Source organism: Monodon monoceros, unplaced genomic scaffold (genome assembly GCF_005190385.1).
Source record: "Monodon monoceros isolate NGI ecotype Baffin Bay Population unplaced genomic scaffold, NGI_Narwhal_1 Super_Scaffold_12, whole genome shotgun sequence".
NCBI lineage: Eukaryota > Metazoa > Chordata > Mammalia > Artiodactyla > Monodontidae > Monodon > Monodon monoceros.
In genome coordinates this window covers 10,226,284-10,249,442 of record NW_021703768.1, presented here as the reverse complement: position 1 = coordinate 10,249,442, position 23,159 = coordinate 10,226,284, and the positions used below count along the sequence as shown (strand labels likewise).

The following is a 23,159-nucleotide window of genomic DNA, read 5'->3' as shown; positions in this document are numbered from 1 at the left end:
GCTAGAGACTGAGCCCTGGCCCAAGAAACCAACCTTATGTATTTATTCACATACATTCAGGTTACAGTGCACACTTTAAGTACTGTGGGAGTTCATAGAAAATAAACATAATGGGATGACAAGGCTTATTAAATGCATGGGTTTCAACTGTGAAGAAAGAATAAGCAAAAATTGAGTATGTTTAATGTAAAATTTAAAGTTTATTCTCAGTTGCGTTAGAACATAGGTCTGATCATGTCACTCCTGTTTGCCTTTTGAATGAGTCCTAGGCCAACAAAATCTCCGACTGTCAATCAGTATTTGTTGAATGAACAATTGGTATTCGTGCTTTAAGTTCGTAGAGAACAGATATTACAGAATCTGTAGCTAAAAAAAAAAAAACTAGTTCTATAAAAACAGAGGGAAATTCTCAATTCTCATAACAAATCTCTTGCAAGTCTGACTTTCCAGCATTAGAACATTTTCATATATCCTGCAGAGTTATTTATTAGTGTCAAAGGTCTGGATTTTTCTATTTCTCACTTTTTTTTTTCTGCTAGAGGTAGACATGCCAAGAGAAGTTCCAAATGCACAAGATGGAATGGGTGATTCACAGTGGCTGAAGCGCCTGTCCATCAGGGCCCAGGTTCTTGTCAGTTCATCTCCACTCCCTACCATGATGAGTGAAGTTAGCCACGGAGTTGCGTGTCCATTTTTCACAGGCTCCTTGTCCTGGCCGAGTTGCTGTATGGCCGATTGCATGTCTCTCATCCAGAATTCTCTTCAGTTTCAATTTGCTCTTGTATCCCTCTGCATGTTCTACCTCTATCCCAGGGATGGTAGCATTTTTTAATAAAGAGCCTCCTTTGGAATTCCCCAGTTGTCCAGTGGTTAGGACTCCGTGCTTTCACTGCTGAGGGCCCAGTTCAATCCCTGGTCAGGGCACTAAGATCCCACAAGCCAAAAAAAAGAGTCTCCTTGAGACCCTTAGGAAGGAAAGCAGCTGGGAACAGGCAGTTTCCGAAAGAATGCACACCCGCTCACGATGGACGGGTGGGTAGCATAGAAATGAACAAAGACCATCCGAAGCTTCTGTCTCTTCTGAGCCTCCTGTAGCAGGGGAGTTGGCCACCATCACTTGTGTGTTTGGCAGAGACTCATAGGCAGGCAGGGGAGTGGGAAAACTTCGTAGTGGAGGAAAGGGGAGGCTTCCACTGGGCCCTGATGTGAGGCTGTTGGCCTGGGGAAGCTGGGGGAGGGCTAAGGAGAAGCAGACCATCCTATGTGATGGTTAGGGGCGCATGTTTGCCTTTCTCTTGTTGGTTTTCAGTTGGTCTCCAAATTAGGGAAGCTGCCAGTTATTAATCAAGTACTAGGCATTTGGGGACAATTGTTACAATTATTGTTTAGCTTCCTGGATTGTCACTGGAGGTAATGTGACTTTCCTGATAAGTCTGCCTTAGAGCAGGCTGGCTTCCTGTGTTTATTGTATAAGGGGCTGGTTTCCTGGGCAGGTTGCTGCAGGTTGTGGCTCAAAGTTCTATTTTTATACATGGTCTGGCCACTGCCCATTTGTATATTCCATCTCCCAGTGGGGATATATGTGAAAGTTATAATGTAACAGAGCTCTGATTTTTAAAAATACTTTTATTTTCAAATTGTATTTAGTTACAGTTGTAATAAAACTAAATGTAAAGTCACAGCAAGACCCTTTTTGACCCACCTCCTAGGGAAATGGAAATAAAAACAAAAATAAACAAACAGGACCTAATGAAGCATAAAAACTTTTGCACAGCAAAGGAAACCATAAACAAGATGAAAAGACAACCCTCAGAATGGGAGAAAATATTTGCCAGCAAAGCAACTGACAAAGGATTAATCTCCAAAATATACAAGCAGCTCATGCAGCTCAATATCAAAAAAATAGACAACCCAATCCAAAAATGGGCAGAAGATCTAAATAGACATTTCTCCAAAGAAGATATACAGATTGCCAACAAACACATGAAAGAATGCTCAACATCACTGATCATTAGAGAAATGCAAATCAAAACTACAATGAGGTATCACCTCACACCAGTCAGAATGGCCATCATCAAAACATCTAAAAACAATAATTGCTGGAGAGGGTGTGGAGGAATGAGAACCCTCTTGCACTGCTGGTGGTAATGTAAACTGATACAGCCACTATGGAGAACAGTATGAGGTTCCTTAAAAAACTAAAACTAGACCTACCGTATGACCCAGCAATCCCACTACTGGGCATATACCCTGAAAAAACCATAATTCAAAAAGAGTCACGTACCACAATGTTCATTGCAGCACTATTTACAATAGCCAGGACATGGAAGCAACCTAAGTGTCCATCGACAGATGAATGGATAAAGAAGATGTGGCACATATATACAATGGAATATTACTCAGCCATAAAAAGAAACGAAATTGAGTTATTTGTAGAGAGGTGGATGGACCTAGAGTCTGTCATACAGAGTGAAGTAAGTCAGAAAGAGAAAAACAAATACCGTATGCTACCACATATATATGGAATCTAAAAAATAAATGGTTCTGATGAACCTAGGGGCAGGACAGGAATAAAGACGCAGATGTAGAGAATGGACTTGAGTACACAGTGAGGGGGAAGGGTAAGCTGGGACTAAATGAGAGACTGACATGGACATATATACACTACCAAATGTAAAATAGCTAGTGGGAAGCAGCCTCATAGCACAGGGAGATCAGCTTGGTGCTCTGTGACCACCTAGAGTGGGAGCATAGGGAGGGTGGGAGAGAGACACAAGAGGGAGGGGATATGGGGATATATGTATACATACAGCTGATTCACTTTGTTATACAGCAGCAGCTAACACAACAATGTATAGTAATTATACTCCAATAAAGATGTTAAAAAAAAAAAACTAAACCTAACCAGGTAATTTGGAGTAAGTTATCTACCATAGGTTTTTCTCTCCCTTCAGTATTAAATAGATAGACCAGTCTGTAGCAGTGCGCACTAATTAATTGTAAAAAAAAATGTAAGAGCCAGGGTGTTAGTCAATGACAAAGATTTAACATAATTTGTTGTGTCCTTGGATCTATTTTCCATTGGGACCTGAGTTGGTAGATACCCCTGAGTGTGTTTCTTGCAAAGAAGTGTTCATGAATTCTTGGTCTAAAGGTCTAGGGACCAGCAGACCTGGATGAAGAAAGAGGAAAGAAATATATGGCTTGAAAGAGAAAAGAAATATATCAGAGACTGGTAGAGACAGAAGAAAAAAAGCCTTCAGTTAAAACTCGACCGGCTATCAACACACACAATTCAATTGTCTAAACCACTTAAAAAACAAATTGCTGGGACTTCCCTGGTGGTGCTGTGGTTAAGAATCCACCTACCAATGCAGGGGACATGGGTTCGAGCCCTGGTCTGGGAAGATCCTACATGCTGCGGAGCAACTAAGCCCGTGCACCACAACTCCTGAGCCCACATGCCACAACTACTGAAGCCGGCGTGCCTAGAGCCCATGCTCCACAACAAGAGAAGCCACCACAATGGGAAGCCCACACACCACAACGAAGACTAGCCCCCGCTCACCACAACTAGAGAATGCCCAAGCACAGCAACGAAGACCCAACACAGCCAAACAATAAATAAATTAATTAATTTTTTAAAAAATTGCTAAGAAGAGACTATTGAAAAGGTGCTTTATGGTACTCGTTAGATTCTTTCATTGAAAATTTGTTGGGCCGTACTATGAAACTGGCACTGGAAATATCTCCACTATTATTTGCTAACTATAGTCTATAATCACACGGAGGAAAACACTATATATTTTCACTAAGACAGTGAGTAGCTTGTGGCTTCCAAATTTACTATTTAAAAGAAATGACTAACTATCAGGAGAGATAAAATGTGAGATAATTCCTGCTTAAGGAAAAAACACTCTTTATGTTACTTTTGCACAAGTGGTATTGAAACCAATTATTTATAGAACACACACCGTGCACAAGGGCCTGGGTCAGGTGTCTGAAAAATGGAAAGTATTTCCAGAGTTGAAAGAATTTCGGGAAGCCTCGTAGATAAGGATGGATGCATACATCTGCAATGCAATGGTAGATAGTAAATGTGCCTCCTGAGTGGTATAAACTCAAGGGCTCCCTGGGGTCTTCTCTGAGAGGGTGCTATTTCCTTGCAGCTGGTGAGCAAGGAAGTTATCACAACACATTTGACAAGTCTTACATTTTCATTTTTCAGGTTGAAAGTTAGTACAACGTCCATGCCAATGCATGTTTAGACATTTATTTTTCTTATATTACACTCTGCAGACAAGTGAGAGAGGAAATTTGACAAGCAATTTGTGTTATGTCAGTTACACCAAATCACATCCCTCGTCTGCCCCTCTAATCGCACAAAGCCCATGAGGCGTGAAGTTCCAGGGTCACTGAGAAGTATGGAAAGGACACAAGGAGATGTCAGCAAAAAGAATCTTCCCATCAGCAACTTGATGTGACTGTCCCGTGACTTTCAGAAAGTGACTTACCTTCGCCCACTTCTAGTAGTTACCTGGTGTTATGAGGTGAATATTTGTGTCCCCCCAGAATCCATACAGTGAAACCTTAACCCCCAATGTGATGGTATTCAGAGTTGGGACCTTTAGGAGGTGATTATGTTTGGATGAGTTCATGAGGGTGAGACCCTCCTGATGGGATTAGTGCCCTTATAAGAAGAGGATGCACATGCACCGAGGAAAGGCCATGTGAGCACACAGAGAAAGTGCTGTCTACAAGCCTGGAACACCAGGAACCCAATCTACCAGAACCTTGATCTTGGACTCTCCATCCTCAGCTTCTGTGAGAAACAAATATCTATTGTCTAAGCCACCCAATCTGTGTTATTTTGGTACAGCAGCCCAAGATGACAAAGACCCTGTCTCTCCTCACTGTGAATCTCTAGAGCAGTGACTCTCAGAAAGGTGCAATTTTTCCCCCCAGGGGATATTTGGCAAAGTCTGGAGACATTTTTTTCTTGGTATAGTGGGTTTGCTACTGGCATCTGGTGTGTAGAGGCCAGGGATGGTGCTGGCCATCCAGCATACAGGACTGCCCCGCCACAGAAAAGCATGTTCTAGCCCAAAATAGCAATAGTGCCGAAACTGAGGAAATTAGCTCCAAATTCGGTACAGACATCTCCCGAGAAGCCCTGGAAACCTGACACCTCTCCCCAACAGCATCATTAACTCCTGTCTTTTTCTGATAATTCCAAAAACCACCACGACTAGGAAACCCATCAAAACACTACTCTTGGAGCCAGATGCCATTAGCTGGAATGTGGCCCCTTACAAATGATTGAGCTGGGCCCTCTCATCCGTTCTTGAGTCAGCACACCTTCCTCTCCCTGTGGGCTCACCCTGCGAGCTGTGCAGAGTGGGGTCTTCCAGTAGCTCAAGTGTATATGATGGGCATCCATGGGGCAAGTGATGACACCAAGAGAGAACAATCCAGAAGCACTTCTGTGGCTAGTTTTCTTCAAACCATTTCTCTCACTCTGCATAGACCCTTTTGGTTTCCCAGGTAACTAAATGCATTACCGAAAAATATACATGCATGCAAGATTTGTATGGTAAAAATAAAACAACATAACGTCAAATTTAGGACTAACATTTGAGATCATTCAGATCTCTGAAAGCAACTCCCTTCACTTGGGGAATAGCTTATGCTTCAGTTTTAAGTACTACCTTGGGATGCCTGACTGGTGTTTGCATTGGTTGGGGTTCGGTGGGTTCTGCTTTTTTAGTTCCTGGCTACCATTTAGGCAGAGAGATTGGAAGGTACGTCGTTCAGTGCAGTGTTTGTGGAATGCCTGCCTTGATCCAGGCCAGTCCCAAGTACCAGAAGCTCAGGTGTTAAGTGCCTCAAGGACATGACTGAGGTGAACAGACCCTCACATTCTGCTGGAGATAGGCCTGGATTGGAGGGTGGGCACAAGCCAAAGCATCTTCGGGAGAAGGGGATATAGGAGCAGCCTCCTAAATGATGTGACCCCCCCAGCTGAGCCCGGACAAGTCAGAAGAAGCCAGACAAAAGAGCAAACAATGGAGGAAGCAAGAACAACAGGAGTTAGACCCCAGTGACCCAACTCCTGTGCATAATTCACAAACCTACAACCAGGGCCACCTGGTGGGAGGAGAGAGCTCCCGAGACCTGCAGGGGTGCTGTTTGCCTGTCCCAGAGAGTGTGTGTTTCATCTGGTAAGCGAGGGGCTGCCATGGATGTGGTCAGAGGATGGTGACACACACTGGCTCGTGCTTCCCAGTTTAATTCTGCTGGGATGAAAATCTGACCAATTTGCATATGTTCGGACATATGCAGCCCCATTCCACGGTATCAAGCGACGGGATAGATTGACTTTCCTGTTCTTATTGACTTCCCAATGAACAAAGTCACAGTATTGAAGTAAGCATCCCAAATTCCCCATCGTCCTAACTCCACTCACATTCTGTCCCTCCCTCAGGTAGACAAGAAACCCCTTGGTGGATAATGGCCTGTTGTTGTTTTTTTTTCCTGGAGCAAGTCCCCAGCTTTATTTCTACCTTTTCCCAAGACAGCTGAGGGACCTGGTCCCACTGGGACGGGCACGAGCTCCTGCTTCCCTTCTACCCCAAGGGGGCCCCGAGAACAGCACCACTGCAGGGCTCCCAGCTTGCTCACTGGCATCCCTGGAGACTTTCTTTGCCCTGAGAACAGCCCTCACCGGGGAGGCCAGGAGCTTATGAGGAGTGGGCTTGGCTGAAGGCAGAGCAGCAGGGGACCTACAGCCCCTTCCCACCTTCCGGGGCCTCCTCGGGCCAAGTCCCCAGGAGGGGCAGGGGCGTGGGGTGGATGTCAGATACAAACAAGCTGCCTGGCAAGAGCAACGCAGGGTGACAGCAGCTTTGAGTCCTGACTTCAGGGCGCTCACGTTCTTGCCGAGTTTCCCAGCACAAGGCCTTTTACATGGAACAAAACCAAAAAGCATTTTTTTTTTTTTTATCATTGCCGTTGGTGGTAAACTGTATGTGCTGAGACTTATTTCCCGTGTTCCTTCAGAACAAGTGTCCCAGCCCCTTCCTGGGCCGTCACCTCCCGGAAGGGTGGAGGTGTGCCCTGGCACTTTCCCCTGCTCTGCAGCATGCAGAGCTGTGTGTGGGAATCATCTTTCATTTCCAAGATAAAGAGACTTTATGGTCACTGATTTCCCGGAGAGAACCATGGCCTTCTCCAGGTATTCACCATAATAAAATCTATTAAAGCCCTGAAATTCACGAGGAGACTCAGTTGAGAGGAGTAACATAGGACAGAATTTAAACTTGATTTTCTGTTCCCAGTAAAGTGGGAGATTATCCCCATGGAGACACCTGGGCGGCTTTCTGTTGCTGTTCAGGACTTCCTGTTGCTGTTCAGAAACTGGTCTGCTTGTCTTCGCGTCCTGAGTTGGGACTGTGTGTTGTTGACTCTGGGGAACACGGAGCGAGTTCTCCTTCTAACAGAGTAAGATGAAGCAGAATCTAGTGGTAATGACAGTGACGATCACAGCTGGGGTCGTGGGCTGAATCATCATTTTTATTTAAGTAAGTCATGTTTATGTGATTTTGCTTATCTTGTCTCCACACTAATCTTAGGGACCTAGAAGGTGGGGAGGTCATTCAAGGGATTTCCAAGTGTGCTAGAAGTGGAATGACAGATTATGTGGGGTCACATGTGACGGAGGATATGAGAATATTTGTCAAATGAAACGAAAGATAGCTAACTGTTGTCTGTGGTCTCCTCTTCGAAGGAGCTGCTCTAAACATGGGCCTAAATCCAAATGTGGCCCAGTATATTCACTTGCTTCGGCTGCTATAACAAAGTACCACTAACTGGGTGGATTAAACAATAGATATTTATTTTCTCAGGGTTCTGGAGGCAAGAAGGTTTCAGCAGGGCTGGTTCCTTCTGAGGCTGGGTGGGAAAATGTGTCCCATGTGTCTCCCCTAGTTTCTGGCATTTGCTGGCCATCTTTTGTATTCTTTGGCTTATAGAAGCATCACCTCCATTTCTGTCTTCATCTTTACTTGATGTTCTCCCTGTATACGTATGTCCGTCTCCAAATTTCTCCTTTTTATAAGGACATCACTCATACTAGATTAGGGACCTACCTTGTTCCCATATGACCTCATCCTAAAAAGTAACATCTGCAACGACTTTGTTTCCAAATAAGACCGCATTCTGGAGTAATGGGGCCTATAGGACTTCAATGTATGAATGGGGGGGGAGGGGAGATACCCAGTTCCACCTGTGAACAGTAGCATTCCCGTTTCCACCCTATTTCACCCAAAGTAGCCCCATCAGGTGCTAAGCAGGCAGCCACTCTGCCCTTCACCACAGGATGGGGGTCAGCCACTTAATTTTACTGGTTAGAACCAGCAAGGATGGCAGTCCTGAGTCTCCAACTAAAGAAGGAAGGAAAGAAGAGAAGACAGAAAGCCCTGCCGACACCTGGATTTCAGACTTGTGGCACTAAGAACTGTGAGAAAATAAATTTCTGATAGAAATAGATTTCTAACACCCTGAGTATCACCAACAGTGGCTAAGGGGACACCTCCCTGAAGTTCCAAAGTCCTCTCCAGCTTTGCTCTGGCCTGAGTTCCTTGATGAAGAACAGAACCACCAGATGGCTCTATGCTGTTTCCCAAGTCATGGTTGCCCTTCCTTGAACCTGGCTATTTATTCTAGTCCCCACCCACCTCTCGCCTCCTGTACTTGACCTTGGCAATTTGTCACTGGAAGGAAAGTAGTTTCTGCGAGACCTCCAGGCAGCTGGTGGAACTATGCTAGCCCTAACTAGCACCGCTGTATCTTCACTCCTTCAAAGAAGCTAATGGCCCATACATTCTAGGAAGCATATACTCCAAGTCTCTATTGACTTTGAAAATAAGGTAGCAGAGACTGTTCACACTGGATTATAAGATGTACATAGAAAAACTTTTCTGTAACTTGAAGACTCCTAATTGTTTTTGATTGGTGCTTGGCTTGGATTTGTATGCATTGTTTTGGTTTGTTTCGAAGGTGCTGACCACAATCACTGCATTATCATAATTAAGTTGTTTGTACACCAGAGTTCAGGCTCTTCGGTGATCCTTTTAGTCACGCCAAATCAGCTTGACACAGTGCCGGGGCAAAACCTGCAGTGTCCGTTCTAGAAGTTGACGCTGCTAAAAAAGTCATCCTTACCAAAGGAATGGCCCTCTCGTCACCACACCTCACTGCCATGAGGGCAGACAGCCAGGAAAATCAGATTTCTGAAGATGAATGCATACCTCAAGTTTTAAAAAACTGCAGCTGTTTAGATAAGAAAACTCAGACACCAGCCGCTTTGCTGGGCTTTAGGGCAACTGATCTGCAGAAACCCTGTGTCTAATATTTTCCTGCCTTTTTTAATCTTCCCTACAATCTCTTCCATTCACCGTATCTTCCTCCTTTGCTGCAAGTGAAATCCCATTACAATAAAGAAATTGCCAAAGGACTATCCAGTTTTTTTCCTTTTCCTAGAGTTTAGCAGTATTAAGTGTTGCTTGTAATAAATGTGTCATCAGCTGGGCCCAGATCTAATATTTAGTCATTTTGATTGAGTGGGATTAGTGGAAATAATCTTTGGTCTGTGTTTGGTCCTCTAGGACCATTTTTTGCTTCTGCCTTTATTCTCTTTTATTCTTTTATTGTTTATCTTCATGCTTTATCTTTTTTCTATTTATCACCTTATGGAGAGTCCATATAATTATAATAGTTGTTGATGTTTTTTTTTTAGTATAGCACAAACACACCAAAGTTTTAAACTCATCAAAGTATAAATACTTTAAGTTTTAGTTGTACACACGGAGCATAAGCCTACAATATAAATACTGGAATTCTAGATACATTAATAATGCCAGCAATTCCATACAAAACGTCCACTGTGGTTAATTAATAAAGAAACGGGCAATATTGTATAGCCCAATACATTTTTACATTCATAGGAGGATTGTTTTCACTAGCTAGGGAATTTGGAGAAATATCTAAAACATGACCACTTTTTATTAAAATAATTTAACATTATCTTTGGGTTCCAATAATGAACCCAAAATTGAAATTGGAATTCTGTCTACTATAAAACTATAAAATATGCCACATTTCTTTATTCTGAAAAAAATTTTAAAATACAGGCAGAAACTAAAAAAAATAAGCTTTGACCTAGACATTTAGTTTTATAAACAAATTTTGTTAAAAATCTATCTCAAAGTGAGGACAAATAAAGAGAAGTGTTATTTTTTCAGAGTTGCTAAAACTGTTTATTTTCAACCCCAAATTACTAGATATGCAACAGAGTGATGTGTCTCATTCACAGGAAAAAAGGCAGTCAATAAAACCTGACTCGTAATGGGCCACATGCTGTGTTCAGCAATGACTTTAGAGAGGCTACTATAAAGAGAAGTTTTTTTTTAAAGAAAAGGTATTTTTACTGTTTTTGGTAGGGGCTGCTCTAAATCATCTTATACCCATGGAAGGAGATTATCTCCTAAGCATAAGGAGACAAGGATCTTATAAGATCTGGAACAAGTGCAGGTCCCTGGCATATAATTTAGGGTCCCATGATGTGTGTTAGAAGGTTAGAGTGATTGATGCCTCGGGTTACCTGCAGTCTGAAGTTTATTTCAGCTGTGAAGGTGGATCTTTCATGCCCTGGTTTGACCCTGGGGAACCAGTCACCCAAAGCCAGATAAGACCAACTGGTAGCCAAAGCTCAATTCAGTAATATAAATTAGAATTAGAATTGCCTAGTAGAAACCAGTGCTTGGCTTGGCTGGTAGGTACTAGGAAGAGAATCAACTTGGGACAGAAAATTAAGTGAATTTCAGTCAACGAATGTTCTCATTTGAGAACCTGCATGGGGAATTCATCCATAAGCAGCTCATTGGTTAACGAGGAAAGTGGAATTGTAGGCAAATAATTATAACTCCTTCTTCTGTGAGATTTATCTCTCTGGCTTATGAAGTCCTCTGTGAACGAAGTATGGGAGTAGGGGGTGAATGTATGAAATCAGAACAAGAAAAATGCATTTAGGAATAAAGTGTATTTAGAGTGAGTGGCTCCTATCAGACAATGCTTAACATACACTACCATGCATTCTCACCAGCCATCCTTTTGTGTAGTCGGAGCATTTCTTTTATTTCTGATTTTTATCAACATCAAATCAAGTTGCTGTGAAATTAAGGTGTCTTTGGTGGTACAGATCTGTGGGTATTTGGTGACATATAAGCATAGGAACAGAAATGTAGCTGCCCTTATTCATCAGGACCACCCCAAGCGAGGCCCCCTCCCCAGACCCCCACTCCTCTGGGAAGGGAATGGGTGTCATGCACAAGAAGGTTTCTCTTTTCAGATAAATTTGGGAAACTCTAGGTTAAACTAAATTCACCAAAGGGTTTCATTTTGCCTAACTGCAAGACTGCAAGAGGCTTCACTTTGCTAATATACATTGTAAATTTCTGAGTTAAGCATCAGACACAGCATTTCCCACACATATGCTACAATGAAACCCTTTTTAGAATACAGCATCCTGTAGAACTAGAGTTCCAGGGATCTGTCACAGAGGTAGGTAACAACAGCAGGATAAATGTGAATGAATTCCCATCAAAGTCCTGTGGTTACATTGTGTAGTCAAAGAGCTGATGTAAATTGTTTATTCATTTATCAATAAACGTAAGGTTATTAGGTGTCATCCTGTTCTTGGTTTATATTATTGTTGGAAAGATCAATTACATATATAAGCTAACTAAAGGAAACTTCAGTGAATGTCTATAGAGCAACTGAATAAATGAGTTATGGGGTAGGTGTCATACAGGTGGTACAGATTATACCTGTGAAAAAAGTTCAGAGGAGGGAGTGAGGAGGGTTGGTTGGAGAGAGGAGTTTCTGGCCAAGAGACTCATGGAAAGATACCAAAGCCAGGATACAGTCAGCTCTGCAGCCTTACACACATCATTTAATCTCTTTGGGCTGCAGTTGTCTTCTATACAAATTGGAAATTGTATCTGCCTTTTCTATAGCCCTAGGGAGATACAAAGTAGAAACTGAAATAGATGTGACTTTTCTTGAAAACATTAAACCACTCTCTAATGTAATCTATGAGTAGTAGCCCTTTGTGCCCTTTATTGAAACTCTTTTATTTTGGCAGAGGGGTAGATCAATTTGAGAAAGTAAGAACATGGGAATGCAATGTTAGAATTCTTCATTAGGCTACTTGCATTAATCAATGCATTACTCTTATCCCAATGTGCTAATATCAGGCCAGAGGTTCTATTCCTGAAAACAAGCTTTTCTTACAGAAATACTGACCTCATCTTGTCTCAGACACGCTATTGTCTGAAATTTTCATCCTAGGAGAGTTCTTGGATCTTTGTTAGACAGAATCTTGACCTAAAAATAAAAAGCCTTCCTAGGTTTCTCCCCTGAAGCTAGAATCAGTGTTTAAATTTTCACCTCTACTTCCTTTCTGCTTTTAAAATGAGGCAATGAATTGAGGTAATAATTTTTTTGCTATCATGCTTAATATTTAATCAAATTATTTAAATCTTGTTAAAATGTATTATACCAGTTACTTGCCTCATTTTCAGTATTTCTCAAAAATCAATTTATTTCTAGTTCAAAAAGGTGCTTCAGCAAACCTCCTGTTAATTAACTGTGGTTTTTTTTAGAGTGATTCTTCTACAAATTATGTATGCATATCTTAGCCACCTTCTTGTCCGTATTTCTACTCATTACCTTACTTCTTGACATTTCAACAATGTGAGAATTTCTCAGAGCCTAATTCAGTGAAATCCTCTGCATAAGATCTCAAGGTGCTAAAAAATACAATTCCTCTTGTCTTCCAAACAGATGGAGTAGGTTATTTATTTGGAGATGGTAACTCTTGAAAGAAATGCATACCATACACCGCAAACCTATAAGATTTGCTTTACTCGACATTATTTCTATTCAGAGGGTTGAGTTACTGATTGCATCATTTTCTCAGACCAACTGCTTACCAATTTTGGCATGTGAAATAGATTTTGATGTGTGTTATAAGGCTGTGCTTGTTTTTTCCAAATCATAGTTATTAGAAAAAAAGCATAAGGAACTTTAGTGTTTCTTCCAGAATTTGTCTCAAGCTCTACCCACAGCAACCACTGACTGATTCCTTGACTCCAGCTGATCCCTTCTTACTATGACTTTTCCTCTCTCTTTCTATTTGGATAAATTGTTAATTAAAGCAGCTAGCAGATACATAAAAGAAGGTTCACTTTTTTAAAAAAATCAATGCATTTCATTAGATATTGATTCTAATCTGGCAGGAGCAAAGGGGCAGATGTAGAGACAAACAGGTCCCATTTTGGGAAAAAGGGGCCGGCGTGATGAAACCAGAAGGTCAGTGTTGTCACACCCATTTTCCAATCTGAGAAATGAAAGCATACAGACAAAAGCATCAAGAGAAAGGGATTTTTACTAACAAATTGTTGCAAGGGATCCAGACTTGAGAAAAACCAGCCTTCCACATTTCAAGTAAAAAAGCACAAGTTTACCATGGTTTGTAAGGTCACATTTAGTCCATTCATGGCGGACAAACAGCAGTTTTCTCACAAGATAATCATACCGTCCGTCACATATCAGCGTTGCAAACATCAGAGATGAAGTTGATTCGGAAGTCAGCAGCTGCTAGAGAATTACTGAAAGATTCATCAATTGGGATTAGGGATAGAAGGGCGATCCCGTGTTTCTTTTCCTTTCTCTGTTTTGGATTTGTTTCCCTGAGCTGGTTTCTTGTTTTGTTCTGTCTTCCTGATTCTGGATTGTGATGAGCACATGATGTGTAGACAGTCAGGATGGAGTCAGAACAAGGTACCAGTTTTCCTTCTCGATCCCTCCGATGTTGAAGTTCTGCCCCTACAATGCAGATTTAACCACCGATGTTTGTGGTTTAGCAGTTTTCTGATTTGGGACCATTAATTTGATGGTTGACCAGTTGTACAGATGTAGGTATATCAAGCAGTGTGGATTCATTCACAAAGACCTCTGTGCATGGTTATCAAAACTAGACCTATGTGATAATAAATCTTGAGAGTTAACTTTTGTTTTGCTTGTAGATCCTAGGTCTGTAATTTTGTTTCCTTTATGTAGCAGAAATAATTTATTCCCTTTCACCTCATCGACTGGGGTCAATGACACAGCAGTGGCCGAGGCATTTCTGCCAGTCTTCACCTCCACTACCTGTAACTCAGGGATTATTCCATTTCTCTGAGCTCCAACTTTTCAGTACTCCTGGCCGTGCTGCCCGTAGGCTAGGATTCCTTAAGCCTTACATGAGTCAAACCAGTGTCCTAGGAGGATACTGTAGACCTCAATCCCACATATTAAATCTACTTGTTTTTAATGGCCTTGTCATGCCTAATTAAATGATATTTGCCTTCATATGTGACATCTCTGGCATGGTCATGGGTACAGATTTTATTTTTTTCAATTATGTTCTAGTAGAAAGGGGGACAGATTCTAGTTCAATCTATAAAAACCTATGGTCAAAGAAGGTAAACAGGCTAGTCAAGGCATTTTTATATTATTTAACTATTGTTTTAAGCTGTACAGATAGGACCACTCAACATATGTTGTTATACTGAAAGGATTATTATTATTATTAACTTTTCCTGATAACTTATGTACTTTACAAATTTTCAAGAGATTTTTTTCTGAATTCTGAAGAATTAATTAGAACAAGATTCCATTTAAAGAACGTTTAATCTAGTTTTTATACACATAACCTGTTAAATCAAGCATTAAAGAAAGAGGAAGTAGAAAGAAGGATTTTATAGTAAGCCCAATCCAAAATAGAACATGAACCACAACCAAATTTGTGTCGTTTACTCCAAGTAATTAATCCTTGTTCTCTTGATCTTGGGTTAGTTTGAAGTCCAGATTCTCAAAGTGAATGAGTTCTGGAACCCTGACTCAATCCCTTGGTAGTCTGAAAGATGTTCATTTGTTTCGAGGATTTCAGCTTTACAGGAGTGTCTGTAACCAAGAGCCTATTTTCTATTGTATCAAGTGTTAACGGTACCCATTAGAGTTCTTTGATCAGGCTCTTTTGATGTTTCTTCCAACAGACCTAATTATTATTATTTTTAGACACTAGGCAAACTCTCCAAGGCCAAGCAGGCAGCTGAGCCAGGGTTGGAACTCATCAGTTTGATTATATTTATTTATTTATTTATGGCTGTGTTGGGTCTTCATTTCTGTGCGAGGGCTTTCTCTAGTTGTGGCAAACAGGGGCCACTCTTCATCGCGGTGTGCGGGCCTCTCACTATTGCAGCCTCCCTTGTTGCGGAGCATAGGCTCAGTAGTTGTGGCTCACGGGCCCAGTTGCTCCGTGGCATATGGGATCTTCCCAGACCAGGGCTCGAACCCGTGTCCCCTGCATTGGCAGGCAGATTCTCAACCACTGCACCACCAGGGAAGCCTCAGACCTAATTTTTTTTTTTCAGACCTAATTATTGATCTGTGGTTCTGGCAGGGTCTTTAGGAGAGTGTGGGAGAAAATCAGAAACCACCTGTCGATGATAAGGCTGAATTGCTCTGTTTAGTTATTCATTACAAACAACAGTATCAAACTTGAGACAAGTTTAGTTTTGCGAGAAGTTAGTCAGTGACTACCATTACAGTAAGTATATATTACGGACAGCGAGGGTAATGAAAACTCTCCAGGATCTTTTAATTTATTCCATAAAGAGTGTGTTAGGATTCCCACCAACTGAAAAGGCTCTTTTAAACCTAAAAATGGAATCTTTCTTTTATTGGCCATTACTGTGCCATTCTTTAACATGAAAGGGAGCATGTTTCTAACAGAACCAAAAGGTTCGTAACTGCTGAAGTCTCATCCTAAGACTTGTCATCACTAAGGAGGTTGAGTTTCTCTTCTTTTCATTTGCCAGGTCTTTTTTTTACTGAAGGCTTGATAAACAGGACAGCTCTTACAACAGTAATAAACCAAACAAAAACTTGCAGAATGCCAAACATTCCTAATTATTTCTAGCATCCCTTATTTCATAAGGTGATGAAGAAAACTCTTTGATGTTATCCAGCAGCAGTCAGGGAAATGCCAGGGACAGTTTAGATATAAAAGACATTTTTTTAAAGTTTTATTAGTTTGACTCTGGGGTGTAGATTTGGAGAAGACAATTTCAAAAAGAGCTATCAGTGCAGCTCAATATTAAAAAAACAAACAGCCCAATCAAAAAATGGGCAGAAGATCTAAATAGACATTTCTCCAAAGAAGACATACAGATGGCCAGGAGGCACATGAAAAGCTGCTCAACATCACTCATTATTAGAGAAATGCAAATCAAAACTACAATGAGGTATCACCTCACACCAGTTAGAATGGGCATCATCAGAAAATCTATAAACAACAAATGCTGGAGAGGGTGTGGAGAAAAGTCTTGCACTGTTGGCAGGAATGTAAATTGATACAGCCACTATGGAGAACAGTATGGAGGTTCCTCAAAACACTAAAAACAGAACTACCATATGACCCAGCAATCCCACTACTAGGCGTATACCCAGAGAAAACCATAATTCCAAACGACACATGCATCCCAATGTTTGTTGCAGCACTATTTACAATAGCCAGGTCATGGAAACAACCTAAATGCCCATCGACAGACGAATCGGTAAAGGAGATGTGGTACATATATACAATGGAATATTACTCAGCCATAAAAAGGAATGAAATTGGGTCATTTGTAGAGACGTGGATGGACCTAGAGACTGTCATACAGAATGAAGTCAGTCAGAAAGAGAAAAACAAATATCGTATATTAACACATATATGTGGAATCTAGAAAAAAGGTACAGATGAACCGGTTTGCAAGGCAGAAATAGAGACACAGATGTAGAGAACAAATGTATGGACACCAAGGGGGGAAGCGGGGGTGGTGGTGGTGGTGTGATGAATTGGGAGATTGGGATTGACATGTATACGCTAATATGTATAAAATAGATAACTAGTAAGAACCTGCTGTATAAAAAAATTAATTAAATGAATTTTTATAAAAATAGCTGTCAGGAGACACAAGATATAAGTTCTTAGTGCCTAAAGACAGAAAGTAATTGCTGTTTTGTTCAGAACTTTCCCATGTAAACAAGCATTCAAACTCTTTCAATAACCAAATACTACCGTCTTGAATGCCTCACCTCTTTGGTTGGAAAGCCACATAAACCAGTTTTAAAATATAGATTTTTTGCATATGTTTTCTCCCCTTTTGTGATAAACTGTTCCTATAAATGTCCTTAAAGTGGAGATTTTTATGAAACATTAAGCTCCAAACATTGACAAAAAGAGAAAGGAAAGAGAAAAAGGAGCTCGCCGCATTGCAGAAAGAGCTGCGGCCGCCCACAGAGCACCGTACTGCTGACCCTTGGTAAGGGCTAACAACTTTCCTTTGGCAAAGGAGGGAAAGGCTCTTTTCACATTTACACGTAGACACACAGTCACAAGGAAATCAGTGCCTCACTTTTACATCTTCAACCACTGAGCAATGTAAATTCAGTGTGGAGAGAAGATTCTGGAAGATGGTGGGTAGGAAGCCCAGGAATCTGTCCCCTGCACACACACAGCAGTCTCGCTGGCAGAATCTGTCCAGTGTAACTATTTCGGAACTCTGGAGTCTAATGAAGGCTTGCACCTGTTAGAGGAAAGCTTGGACGGTGAATTATGGTTAATTTTGGTCATCTTCAGCTCTTAGCACAGTAACAGCTACCCATTCTCACACCCAGCCCTTGGCAGGCAGCTATACACGTGTTCATGGGGAACTTGTATGCAGCTGGTGGGAGCTAGGGTGGGCAATAAGGGATTCGTCCTCCAAATATTGGGCACTCTGTGTTCAGATTGTTGCTACTGATCATGGAGTTGCAGACACAGAGGCAGCTGTTGTTGCACACGCCCCCCAGTTGTCGAAAACCCCTCCCCCTCCAGCTGAAATGACTTCCAGGGAACTTAAAGAGCTGGTGCCCTTCCCTCCCCCTTCATTGTTCTCTTTTTCCCCCTTTGGGAGCCAGATATTAAAGATTAGGACGTTCAAAAGCAAATGTGTATGTGAGGGAAATTAGAAAGTCACCATGGAGTCCCAGGGAAAGGCACAGGTTCAGAAAAGACCTGCAGAGACCTTCAGTTTACACCTCAGCACACAGACATCCTACAGCAATTAAAAACAAAACCCAGCAAACCGGCACAAGGGGAGGAATCTGAATTCCAGGGTTGCTATGTGGTTAGATTGCAGTGTCCAGTTTCCAACAACAACAAAATCACAGTGGATACAAAGAAACAGGGAAGTATAGCCCTTTCCAAGGAAAAAAGTGAACCAACAGAAACTTCCCTGAGAAAGAGTAAGTGGCAGAAGTGCTAGACAAAGACTTTAAAACACTGGGTAATTATAAAAGCTAGTCTTATTGTAAAAACAGTTTGTAACTCCACTTTTTTTGTTTTTTACATGATTCAAGAGAATAATGCATTTTTTAAAATTATTAGTCTAAAAGCTAGTATTATTGTACCTTTGGCTTACAACTCCATGTTTTGTTTTCTACGTACTTTAAGAAAGTGGTGCATTAAAAAAAGTTACCATTTTATGTTTTTGGACACAACATATAGAGATGTAGTTTTGTGATATCCATAATTGAAAGGGTTGGGGCTGGAACTATAAACGAGCAGAGTTTCTGTACATTATTGAAGTTAAACTGGTATAAATTTAAATTGGAGTGTTATAACTTTAGGACATTAAATGTAGTCCACATGGTAACCACAAGTAGAATAGTTACAGAATATACACAAAAGGAAATGAGGAGGTTAAAGCATTTCACTGCAAACAGAATCAAACACAAAGGAGAGAGTAATGTAAGAAATAAGGGACCAGAAAAGGTACAAGGCATGTAGAAAACAAATAGCAAAATAACACAAGTTAAGTCCCTCCTTACAATAATTATTTTAAATATAGAGGGGTTAAACTCTCCAATCGAAAGTCAGAGATTGGCAGAATGGAAAGAAAGAAGAAAAAAAAAAACATGATCCAACTATATGCTGTCTACAAGAGACTCACTTTAGATCCAAAGACACATAAATCAAAAGAGAAAGGATATTTGTACACCTCTGTTCATAGTAGCATCATTCACAATAACTGAAATAAGGAAGCAACCCAAGTGTCCACCAACAGATGAATGGATAAGCAGAATGTGGTATATGCATACAGGGGAGTATTATCCAGACTTAAAAAAAAAAAAAAAAGGGATAGTCTGATATATTCTACAATATGAATGAAGCTTGAAGACATTATTGCTGAGCAAAATAAAGACACACTGTATGGTTCCACTTATATAAGATACTTAAGAGTTGCCAAAATCATAGAGATGGAAAGTAGCATGTTGGTTGTTAATGGATGGGGGTGGGGAGTTATTGTCTAATGGTTTAATAGAGTTTAATAGAATTGTAGTTTTGCAAGATGAAAAGAGTTCTGGAGATACGTGGTGGTGACGGTTGCACACCACTATGAATTTAATCAATATCACTGAACTGTACACTTAAAAGTAGATAAGATGATACATTTTTATTATGTGTATTTTGCCACCATAAAAAATGGAAGAAAAAAATTAGTTTAGAGCAACTCAGCAAAAACTCACAGGTCAGTTTTAGCATCTCCAGAAACAGGGAAGCCAAAGATGCACTAAGACCTCAGAGACAAAGGAGTTGTTATATTCCTGATCCAGGGCTGTTCTTGGCTGACATTTTTTTTTTAACCTCTTTCCTCTAACGTTGGTTTGAGAGATTTGAGTTTACCATAGTACATCACAAAGACCAGCTATACAGAGGACCATATGAACGATCCAGAGTGATATACAATCAGTTTAGGAAAGGACTCAAGATCACAGGTGGTTAGCCCATAAAACCACTCACTACTCAATACTGCCCCCACCAGTGGAGAAACCAAGGGGTAGTGCGCAAATCAATACCAGGAATAGGCTGAGTGCTGAAATAGAAACAGAAACAGGCACAGTCAGCGAGAGCAAAGCTCTGTTACCTCATCGTGCAATTCCTACCAGGTCTTATGTGTACAGGAGCGCAGCAAGGAGCACCGCTCTAGGGCAACACAGTTTGTTAGGTCCCCTGAGTCCATCCACAAGCCTCCACATGCCCACCAACTCTGAACAGAAGACCCCAAAAAGAAACATAAAGAGAAAATAGTTTTTAATTGTAATTTACAAACACGCCTGCCCACACACAGGGCAGGAAGGGTAGCAAAGTTACAAGGTTACAGTTAGTCTGTCACTGATAGGAACAGTAGTTTTTTTTTACACAATTGTCATATGTCCAGTAGTCATCTCATATCAGTATTACACATGTCAAAGATAAAGTTGTTTTCATGAGAGACTAAGTAACTTCAAAGAAATGGCCCGAGGACTCATTTCTGATGAGAATTTGAGCAAGACAGAGTGACCTTTAGTTGGTGGTGGTGGAGCTGTTTTTGTTTTGTTTGCATCTCAGGGAGCATCTGTCTGAATCTCGGAGCAACATGCTTTTCTTTTGTAACATGTGATGCCAGTGAGAGTGGATAATGGAAAGCACCTTGGTTCCCAATGGTGGCAAGGTATTCACTTTGTTTTCCCAAATCTAAGTGTCTTTTGAACCTGATGACCAGTTTGTCTCTCCCGTGGGATTTTGCTCTGTGGTTCTCCCATATGATGTTTTTCTTTTTTCTTTTTTTTTTTTTTGGCCGTACCGTGCGTCTTGTAGGATGTAAGTTCCCTGATCAGGGATTGAACCCGGGGCCCGGCAGTGAAAGCACCGAGTCCTAACTGCTGGACCACCAGGGAATTGCTGAGCATGTTTTCTTTTGTGTGGAAAAATAAAATAGAAATCCAACTTATCCATTATTATTAAGTTTCTGAATTCGCTTGGTTTCCGCTACCCACCTCATTATCCCCGCTAGAAATTTCTGAATCCTCTTCCCCTGTGTTACCACCACCGTTTCACTGGGCTCAAAGCCTTGTCTGAGGACTCTCCATCATGGCTGCTCTTCTTTTCCTGACCCCCTCAGGGCCAGGTCTTTGTAGTCACAAGTTCCTTGCTCTTGTCCTGAAATATTAGTCACCTGCTAGGTGGTATGATCAGTATGAGTCGCTCTGTGATGTTAGGCTGTGTCATATTATTTACTTATTTTTAACCGAAGTTAAATCCAGAGGAAGGGGGAGTGGTCTTCAGTCTGCAGTGGTTGGTGGCACCCGTTCTAAGACAGGAAGCTCCTCTGTTTCCTGGCAGGCTCATCCACAGGGTGAGGCCTGTACACTTATGCTCTCTTCCTCTGCACCCTCATAGCCTCCCAAAGCACTGCTGAGCCCCAGGTGCTCTTGATGTCCCTGTGCCCATATATATATGGCAGTGACTCCTGCTGTTTTCCACACTGGGGAGCACATTCAAAATGACAGTATTTGTCCAGCACACTGGGGCAAGTCGAAGAGGCTGCTCTGGGGAAAGCGGTGGCTCCTTCCCCTTGAACATCAAGGGGACATCTTGCTTCTCATTCAGGGCTTATGGGTTGGGAAGCTGTGTAAGATGAAACCACACTTTCAAGTCTGTTGTAATTTTTAAATTTTTATTTATTTATTTATGGCTGTGTTGGGTCTTCGTTTCTGTACGAGGGCTTTCTCTAGTTGCAGCAAATGGGGGCCACTCTTCATCGCGGTGCACGGGCCTCTCACTATCGCGGCCTCTCTTGTTGCAGAGCGTAGGCTTTAGACGCGCAGGCTCAGTAGTTGTGGCTCACGGGCCTAGTTGCTCCGCGGCATGTGGGATCTTCCCAGACCAGGGCTCGAACCCGTGTCCCCTGCATTGGCAGGCAGATTGTCAACCACTGCGCCACCAGGGAAACCTGTAATTTTTTAAATGATGATAACAAAAACTAAAAAAAAAATGCTCTAGCCTAATCCTCTCCCTCTCCTCATTTTTGCTTTCAATGTTGATGATGTGCAAGGCCACACAACCAGTCTTCTGTGCTCATTCAGGAGGGGGGATGCCCCTGTATGCACAAGCATTGAGAGAGTTTGCTGCTTCCTTCCTCCATTGCTTCCCTGATAAAGAATGCACCCATCTTCTCACTTCTGTGAATTCAAGTTGGTCTGACCGTGGTTTGTGCGGGGTTAATGATAAAGTCGCCAGCCTGCTGAGCTCAACTAAACTCGTAGCCTGAGATGAGTGTGATTTAATGATGAGTAGGTAAAGCCAGGTGCTCAGAGGACTATCATGTACAAAGGATCTTCTCCAACCTGTTTTAAGTGCTGTCATTGGAAAATAAATATGCTACATTTGGGGGTTTTCAGGCAAACCATTTTTGTCAGACACTTCTCGGCTGTCGTCAAGTGAATGAAGACACTTTCCTATTTCGGTAATTTAGACATCAGCATTTTTTTTTCATCCAAGCTAAAATAAGCCACCTAAACATAGGATAAAAGCAGATACCAAAATTACGAAGTCTTATGTTTTATTTATTACTGCCTGGAATTAAGATGTCATTGCCTCCTTCCATGGTTCCATTTCCTGCCCCCCAAGCACCACGTGCCAGAGAATTAGACAGCAAAATAAGTTATCCTTTAGAGACCTATAAGGAGGAAAAATATTTAAATGGCTTTTAGGAGCTACCTAAATATGTCTAATTGGGGGATGGGAGACAAGACAGGAATTTAACTTTGGACACATGCCAATTCCACCTGAAAAATTTAGGAACAGGCAACTTTGCTACAGGCATTCCTTTACTTAGTTCCAGAAGTAAATTAATGGAACAGAACTGGAAGCTGCAGGTGAGATGAATTAATTGTCTTGCAGGGTTATTGGTAATGCCTAAATGGCTTTGTAAACTAGAAGTATTCCATAAAGATGTCATTATAAGTACCTCTATCATGGGGAGTAGCATGATTAATAATGATAAAGTGAATTAAGGAAGCAAAGTTGCATTTTATCTTATTTTTTCCACGGGAAGTAAAACATGTCAAATTAGTAAATGTTATATGGTAGAACCATTCAATAAAATCCCATCAGAGAGACAGATCAATCATCCAGTTACCCTAGT

At 41.4% G+C, this 23,159-nt stretch overlaps 1 protein-coding gene across 3 annotated transcripts in view; it reads left to right on the top strand.

Moving 5' to 3' along the window:
- CTNND2 (catenin delta 2) overlaps nt 1-23,159 on the top strand; it is a 778,687-nt gene that overhangs the window by 699,928 nt on the left and 55,600 nt on the right. The gene's annotated exons all lie outside the window — the stretch shown is intronic.